The following is a 9,803-nucleotide window of genomic DNA, read 5'->3' on the forward strand; positions in this document are numbered from 1 at the left end:
GTTTAGTTGATTTAATTATTGGTCGGCTGTATTTTAGCTAACTTTCATTAATCTTCATTCGCTTACTATATGTACATATATATATATATATATATATATATATATTCGCCTTTTTGTTATTGTTTATTGCTTTTTGTGCTTGCCACCGATGACGATGACGACGACGGAGCAGTACACGGCAGTGGCAGGAGACCAGCGTTGAAATGATGCGCGTTCGATGTGAGTGGCACCTATTATACCTTGGCTAAGTCAACCTGGCCGACAACCTGCTGACGTCATCGCAATCTCCATCTGGAACCACTCGAAATGAAACCACCACCACCACCACCACCACTATCAACATCAACAATCCCGCTACCACCTTCGCCATCTGACTTCCTATTTCTTTTTAAAGTCTTGCCTTTTTTTTTTTGGCAGCTGACTCCTCTCGCTTTTCCTCCTCTTTTATTTATTTATTTATTTATTTGTATATTAATTTTTTTTGTTACACCTGTCTCCCCTTCAACCTTCTTGTTTTCATGTTCGCACGTTCCTCCACCCACACCTCAACCTCATACTGCCACTGTCTTTACTACAAACACCTACACGGCCTTACAACCCTAACGGCTGCTTTGCGATTGGTTACATTTGCACATAATTATGCCCTCCTACCCCGGCCTCATCCTCCTCTATCTTTCTCTCTCTCTCACTCACGCACGTAAATATATACAGAGTCACACTCGTGTACACATGTTATAAAATGTCCATACATGTATATATATATATATATATGCACGTTATAAAATGTCCATGATATATATACATACATACACACACACATATATATGTATGTATATATATATATATATATATATATATATATATATATATATATATATATATATATATATATATATATATATGTATGTATATGTATATATATATTCTCTTTTACTCTTTTACTTGTTTCAGTCATTTGACTGCGGCCATGCTGGAGCACCGCCTTTAGTCGAGAAAATCGACCCCAGGACTTATTCTTTGTAAGCCTAGTACTTATTCTATCGGTCTCTTTTTGCCGAACCGCTAAGTTACGGGAACGTAAACACACCACCATCGGTTGTCAAACGTTGGTGGGGGGGACAAACACACACACACACACACACACACACACACACACACACACACACACACACACATATTTAGTTAATTAGAGGAGATATTAACTTCTTAGGATCTTGTTCAAAACGGGGGCACCAGTTTTCATTAATGTTTTATGTAGTGTTTTGGTACCGAAAGACTTTCAAACTTTGTATACCTATCTATTTTGTGTTATAGAACAGAAAAAAATTTTTGTATTCGAATTTATTTCATGTAAAAAAATTGTCTTATTTCGATAATTTCAACCAATCACTGACAAGTATTCAGCTGTTTATACTTACTCCTTTGGCAGTTTAAGCGGTGTAAAGCGTATTTAATCTCCATTTATAATTTTGTTAACATCTGCCTGAACTGTATGTGTACAACATTTGCTTTTTTCATTTTCTTTCACGCGTGTTTATTTCGTTAACATCTGCCTGAACTGTATGAAAGGTTTATTAGCTACTGCCTAACCCTAACCCTAACCCTAACCCTACTGCCAATATGCTTCAGTCATTTTTTGACAAGGAAATAATAATTTTATCACCGCCAGAATCGTTTGAGAATCGTTTGTTTACGTTGTCAGCACTTAATGTATTCGGCTGAATGGACGTCAGTCATTGGTTGAAATTACAGAAATACGACAACTTTAACATGAAATAACTTGCGATGTACGTTTTTTTGTTAAGAAGACTAAGAGAAAAAGATGTTTTATATGACACATTCTACCAGTGTCCCAAATTTCAAAGTGTTTCGTTAAGAAAATACTGGTGCCCCCGTTTTGAACTAGATCCACCTCTTAACTGATTATATATATATATATATATATATATATATATATATATATATATATATATATATATATATATATATATATATCGAACGGGTGACTGTGTTAAGTAATAAGATACTAAAAGAGAATGACTCGCCCCAGACACAATAATATATGTGTGTGTGCGTATAAGTTTCTATTGATAAAGTTACAGAGTGACTCAAGGGCTGAGAGTTTCGTTTATTAGCAATCGTTGTCAGTTCTTAATTTTTTGTTATAAATCTGGTACTTATTCTATCGGTCTTTAAGCTATGATGACGTCAACAAACCAATATTGGTTGACAATCGGTGATAGTTGGAACAATGACATAGATATATGCATAAACAACAACACACACACACACATACATTCAACTGGCTTCCACAAAGTTTCTGTCAACCAGATTCACTCACAAGATGCTGGTTAACCCTGGGCTATAGTACGAGCTATTTGCTGAAGTTGCTGCGCAGTGAGATTGAACCTGGAACCAAATGGTCGGGAAGCAAACTTCCTACCACCCAACCATGACATATATATATATATATATATATATATATATACATACGGTGGTAGTTCTGGTAGTGGTGGCAGTAGAGGCGGTGGTGGCGGTGGTAATGCAATGTCGTCAACAACAACAGTTACGACGACCGTGTCAACGGCAGCGATGACAGCAACAGTTACAATGAAGCCGACGATGACAAGGACAAAGGAAAACACAGTAATAACAACAGCAACGGCCGTGATGACACCGACGACGATGACGACGACGACAGTTGTAGCAACAACAACAACAAAAGCGATGAGAACAACAACTACAAGAACAAAGGTAGCGCGGACAACAATGACGACGGGGCGACAAGCACTGAAATTCCCAAACCCACACAAAAGAAAACAAACAGGAATACGATATCCACCCGCCTTCAGAACTCTGTCGTTTGTTTGCGAAAAGTCACTTTTACTGAAGGCGGGGTACAACTCAAACATGATTATCAACTTGTAACGAATAGCTGTTATTATATAACTTGACTTCATGCGAAAGCATGCGCGCGCACGCCTGTGTGTGTAATGATGTGTAGTCGTATTCTTCAATACGTTCCTACACATTAGGATGCGACGCGAATGGTATTCACTGCCATATGTCTCGGTGCACGAATTTACGTACCCCTGTAAACTTTGTGTGTGAGGATACACCAAGCTCCAAGCAACGCCAGTGGACTGTCAGACAGGGTGTTACGGAGTGATTTCGCCTCCTTAATGGTTAAACACTGCCTTGGTCATTTGATGTTAGACACCAACTTCTGTTCCTATATTGCAAGTAAATAAATAAGTAAGTAAAGAAGTAAATAAATAAAGAAGTTTGCTGATGAATGCTGAGACTTACCAAGATCTTTTACAGTATAATTTATTCAATATAAGCATACGAAACATGGAGGATCAATCCATATATATATATATATGAATGATTATATGTATTTATTTTCTCTTAGTTAACAATTAACTCCGACAAAATAAATTGGTTAATAGATACCAGGGTAGCAAAGATCACAAAATGACTGTGGTGTAACTTCTGTTTATGAGGTAGAAACTCCCTGTTAGTTTCGGGTATTTGAGTAAATATGAAATTTAATAAATGGAGTAATACGCATATGTTAAATGAATTCTTTTATTTCCGACATATGTTTCGAAGATTACAAATGGTTTTCTTCCAAAAGAATAAGTGATGTTGGTAAAAATGTAATCTTCTCTTCAGAGAAATACATAAGAGTCAACTTAACCGCAATACATTTTAACCGAATGTAAGTTAAGTTGGCTCTTATGTATTTCCCTGAAGAGAAGATTATATCTTTACCAACATCATTTATTCCTTTGGAAGGAACCATTTGTAATCTTCGAAACATATGTCGGAAATAAAAGAATTCATTTAACATATGCGTATTACTCCATTTATTAAATTTATATATATATATATATATATATATATATATATATATATATATATATATATATATATATATATATATATATATATATATATATATATATATATATATATATATATTCATATACATACATACGCATATATATTTATACACATACAGATACATGCATAGACATATAAGTACATACATACATACGTACATACGTATGCACACACAGATACACAAAGACATATATTAACAACAGATATGTGCATGCATGTATGCATGTATGTATGTATGTATGTATGTATGTATGTATGTTTGTATATGTAATGATCTTAGACTTGATCCGTCTGTCCTTGTGGTTGATATGGTTTTTATCCTGTTGGTTTTACCCTAACGGCCCTCATTACAAGGCCATCCCCATAGAGACACCAGTTTAGTCGGTGACGATCTTATCATGCAATAAGTTGTTTTGCGTTACACGTGACTAGTAATGCACTCGACCAGACTAACACATCGTGCATATATGTTTGCGAGAATGTGAGTATTGTTTATATATGTACCTATGTATGTATATGCACACACACACACACACACACACACACACACACATACACAAACATACAAATACATATGCGTATATATGTGTGTGTGCATATATATATATATATATATATATATATATATATATATATATATATACATACATATGTATATATGTATACATATATGTATATACATACATACACACACACACACACACACACACATATATATATATATATATATATATATATATATATATATATATATATATATACATATACATACATGCATACAGACAGATAGACTGATAGATAGTGAGAGAAAAGGAGAGAGAAAGAGAAAGAGATGCTTGGCAATCTGAAACGAGCACACATAGCATTGTTTATTCATTGAGATCGGTTGTCGTAAAAGAGTTAAAGATTGAAAGTCAGTGCTATATCGATCGAGATGGAGGATTGTCGTACGTCCATCTTGTTTTTAAATTTCTTTTTTAGTATTTGCTCAGAAAGTTGATATTGTTTATTGTTGTTGATGCTGTTGTTTTTGAGTATCAAGTCGGTTCGACTTGGGTCGAGCTGACCTACGATTACAAAAACTACAAACAGACCTTTCCGTTTATTTATTATATATATATATATATATATATATATATATATATATATATATATATATATTTATTCAGTCATAATGCACTTTAGATTACTTAAACAATGTGTCTGGTGGAATCTGAGCTCAGGATATAAAGACATGCTGAGCGGTATTTCGTCCGGAGTGCTAATATCAACAAAATTCTATCGCGAGTGAGTGAATGAGGGTCAGAGAACAGAGAGAAAGATGGGCGGAGTGAGAGAGAGAGATAGAGAGAGAAAGAAAGAGGGGGTGTTGCCCTACCAAATAAATTTTATGAAAAAAGGGATAAATGCAGCGAATATGGTGGTTGTGAACGGCTCTCGTAGAGGCGGCGAGCTAGCAGAATTGTTTTGCACGCTGGACGAAATGCTTAGTGGCATTTCACCTGTCGCTATGTTGAGTCCAGATTCCGCCGAAGCTGACTTTATCTTTCATCCTTTCCGTGGGGGGGGGGGTATAAATTAAGTACCAGTGAAACAATAGGGTCGAGGTAATCACATCACCCCCGATATTTGGCCTCCTAATTCTCTAGATCTCAATCTCTTAGCCTACTATGTATGGAGCATTGTTGAGAAAATTGTCAATCAACACCCCCATAGTACCAAAGATTCTTTGAAGGCTGCCATAGTTCGAGTCATGTCCGATATGAACGAGGACCACTTAATCCAAGCTTGTAAACGATGTTGACTCCTCGAAAAGTCAGTCATTGATGCTTATGATGGTTTTATTGAATGAAATTATTAAATTGATAATTTAAATTTATGTTATGTTATTTTTATAAAAATACAACTTCTTTCTGTTATCATATAAGCGTTTTTTTAAACCATAAATCTGTCCTCAAATACCGTCCGTACATTGTGTGTGTGTGTATATATACTATATATCATTTGTATTATTATAATATATATATATATATATATATATATATATATATATATACACAGACAAACACACACACTCATATATATATATATATATATATATATATATATATATATATATATATATATATACATACACTCATATATATGTATGTATATGTGTGTGTATACATGTATGGATATATATTTATGCAAATAAACATACATATATATTACATGCACATAAACACACGCACATATATATAATAGGAGAGAGAAGGAGATTGAGAGAGAAAGAGAGAGATTCTTATTTGCTCGAATTTTTCAGTTCTTCCTTTGTCATATGACTGTGAAGTGTTGACAAAAGTTCAACACAAAAGGGCCCCAGGAAAGACTCGACTGCGTAATAACGGGTCACATTTCCTTCACAAACCATCATCAGGTTCTTTTTGTTTTCAAAAGGAAAAATAAAACAAAACAAAATAAAGCAAATGCAGATGAAAACGAATTAAACAAAACGAAACGAAATTAGGTGCACTAGAAAGATAAACCAAAAAATACCTGTCCACTCATTTAGACTTGAGACACTCAACTGGTATTGCAGAGGCGTTGCCAGCAAGAAAAAGAAAACAAAGGAAGGTAGTATTAATAATTATTTCTTACAAGAGAAAACCCTAAATACTGTAAAGCCACTGGTCCCTAACCTTATTTGCATTATGGGCCAGTTTCATACAAGATAACTTTTCTGTGGATCGTGGTATCACGCGTATAACAAAACACAATAAAGAACATAACATGATATAATCATTACATATATGTTGTTGGCACTCCGTCGCTTACGATGTCGAGGGTTCCAGTTGATCCGATCAACGGAACAGCCTGCTCGTGAAATTAACGTGCAAGTGGCTGAGCACTCCACAGACACGTGTACCCTTAAACGTAGTTCTCGGGGATATTCAGCGTGACACAGTGTGACAAGGCTGGCCCTTTGAATTACAGGTAGAACAGAAACAGGAAGAAAGTTGTGGTGAAAGAATACAGCAGGGTTCACCACCATCCCCTGCCGGAGCTTCGTGGAGCTTTAGGTGTTTTCGCTCAATAAACACTCACAACGCCCGATCTGGGAATCGAAACCGCGATTGGTACATATGCACGTTTTCCAATAAAAATTGTTTGGAGTGATGAGGCTACATTTAAATTAAATGGCTGAATTGACCGTCACAATTGCACCCATTGGGGACGTTGGAATCCTCATATTACGGAGGAACATCATGTTAAATAATCAGGAGGTACAGTATAGTACTGCTCATCAAAAAGATTAAATGTGCCAATCTCTTTGTATGGTGCTGTGACTGGCTCTCATTTATTTGAACTTGCCGCGACAATTTGTCGTACCAAGCATTAAAGAGAACACTTAGAAGATGTGGAGTTATACTGTCAACAAGATGGGACTCCCACACTGCCATACTAAAGTAAGGGCCTACAAACATTAAATTTTGACAGACAGGTGGATTGGACGAAGTGTCTCACTCAGATACCCTCCGCATTCAACGGATCTCACGCCATTACACGTTTTTTACAGAGATATTTAAAAGATTAAGTTTACCTTACAAAACCGACGACATGAGTACTACTATTGAACAAGAATGCACACAAATACCAAACGAGATATTTCTTGATGTTTCTTGTTATAAGTTATAAGCAGCGTCTGGTGCAGAAAGGTCATCATTTCGAAAATAGTAGGTATCCATAGAAATATTCAATCCTGCACGTGAATTCTAAAAATATTGAGAATAAAATGTATGTTAATAAACATTATTTATTTTATAATCATTCAATTAGTTTATACATGTTTTGGTCACACCCTGTATATATATGTTTGTGCGTGCGAGTGAGTGCGCGCGCGTGCGAGTGAGTGTGCGCGCGTGCGCGAGGATGGGTTTGAATATGTACCAATGCTTGTGAGTGTCTGTACTATTTATGCATATACATGTATACACACACACACACACACACAATCATCATCATCATCATCAAATTGTACTTGTAGAGTAACGTGTGAAAATTTGTTAATATTTTCTTGTCAAGGCGGAAATGTAAGATTCTTGTTCTTTAACCCTAGGTCAGATCTGACCAGGCAGACCTGTTTTCAAAGGCATTACGACCGTGATCGTTCCATCATTATCTAATGTGTCCTTGCTGTCATTTAACACAAATTTAAGTGGTATCCAATTGAATTCTGGCTACTATTTCTAGCACGCCGAAACACCAAGTAGAAGTCTTCTGTAGTTTAGTGAGGTTGCGTGTTTCACCTCGTGTTTGCTTAGGTACAGGCGGATAGTATTTAGGGTGTGAACTGTTTAGTTATTCGTGGTCAGATGATAGATGGGAACTGAGAGTTAAAATACAAGCCATGGACACGATACGGGGAAAGGGCGTCACCTTTGCTAGATAAGCGAGTGTGGTTGTTATATTTAGTTTTGTTTAAAATATATACATGTATATACATTCAAACATACAAACTTACACACACAAATATTTATTCTTGTATATATACATATACATGCATATACATACATACATATATATATATGTGTGTGTGTGTGTGTGTATATATATATATATATATATATATATATATGTGGGTGTTTGTGTGTACTTGGCGCGATAGCTATTTGAGGATAACATTTTAATTTTAGGAAAGCAAGAATCAATGTTAATTCTCTAAATGAAGTATTAACAGTAACTGCACGATAAAGTGTAGTATATTGCCACTTAAGTGTGGCTGACCCCTAGGGGTGGATGTTACTGTTGCTTTTAGCCCCAGGAGGACATCTCCTCCAGCTGGCTTATCGACACACGACTGTGTCCTGTTTGCCAAGGGAGTTATCCCTCTCACCTCGACCAGCAGCACGAACGTATCCGGATTTCAGGGTTATTTCCCTTCGTCGGCGTTCGACAGCTGATGACCTTGGTGAGAGAGACAAAAACCTGGCAAGAATGTTTATTAGAAAAGCCAATTCTGTATATACTTAGAGAATTTGTTACGCATATTCTTATATACACATAGTAAAAGACATCAACTTCGATTACTGTCTCGATAGGACTTCTGAAACGCATATTCTTATATATACATAGTAAAAGACACCAACTTCGATTGCTGTCTCGATAGGACTTCTGAAACGCATATTCTTATACACACATAGTAAAAGACACCAACTTCGATTGCTGTCTCGATAGGACTTCTGAAACGCATATTCTTATATACACATAGTAAAAGACACCAACTTCGATTACTGTCTCGATAGGACTTCTGAAACGCATATTCTTATATACACATAGTAAAAGACACCAACTTCGATTGCTGTCTCGATAGGACTTCTGAAACGACTAAATGCGTTGATCAGGTGATCTTTATTCTTGTTGGTCATGATATCTCCAAACATCAACGAGTCCTTGACTTTGTGGGTATGCTTGTCGGTCTCCCTCTCAACGACGCTCCATACAGGGTAGTCTGGGGTGGGGGGGTTAAAATCAGGAAAGGTAGGATTAACACGATCACAAAAATTTTCGACCATCAACCCGTGGGAGGGAGCAGTCTTGCTGGAACACATACGGCCTTCTCCCGAGCATCTCTTTCGATCCAGGATTTGACAACAGTCTCTAATAGCGGGTACAAGCGAGGAGGCTCTCATGGCTCAAGCCAGTCACAGACGATGGAAACTTAGTGGGCACAACAGTGTCCTTACAGCTGTCACAACTTGGACATCAAGGGTAGAGGTGGCCGAATACGTCCATGTCGGTAGTGACTAAGATACCGACATACTTACATACGCATCTAAATCAACGAAAGCATAATTGCAGCAGCTAAGGCAACAGGTAGTTTTGTCAGATGTAGTGACTTCTGTAAGCATGAA

At 36.4% G+C, this 9,803-nt stretch overlaps 1 protein-coding gene across 3 annotated transcripts in view; it reads right to left on the reverse strand.

Moving 5' to 3' along the window:
- Positions 1 to 7,629, reverse strand: part of LOC106870419 (uncharacterized) — a 34,543-nt gene extending 26,914 nt beyond the window's left edge. The window contains exons 1-2 of one of the 3 annotated variants that reach the window (XM_089360740.1): positions 7,493 to 7,629; positions 3,091 to 3,232 (exon numbers count right to left, since the gene is read on the reverse strand). The gene's annotated coding sequence lies outside the window, so the exon portion shown is untranslated. Of the gene's footprint in view, positions 669 to 3,090; positions 3,233 to 7,492 lie in introns of those variants that run through there. The other 2 variants (XM_014916486.3, XM_014916485.3) reach the window with 2 other exon arrangements.
- Between the last annotated feature and the right edge of the window lie 2,174 nt (positions 7,630 to 9,803).

Source organism: Octopus bimaculoides, chromosome 12 (genome assembly GCF_046866305.1).
Source record: "Octopus bimaculoides isolate indiv1 chromosome 12, ASM4686630v1, whole genome shotgun sequence".
Taxonomy (NCBI): Eukaryota; Metazoa; Mollusca; class Cephalopoda; order Octopoda; family Octopodidae; genus Octopus; species Octopus bimaculoides.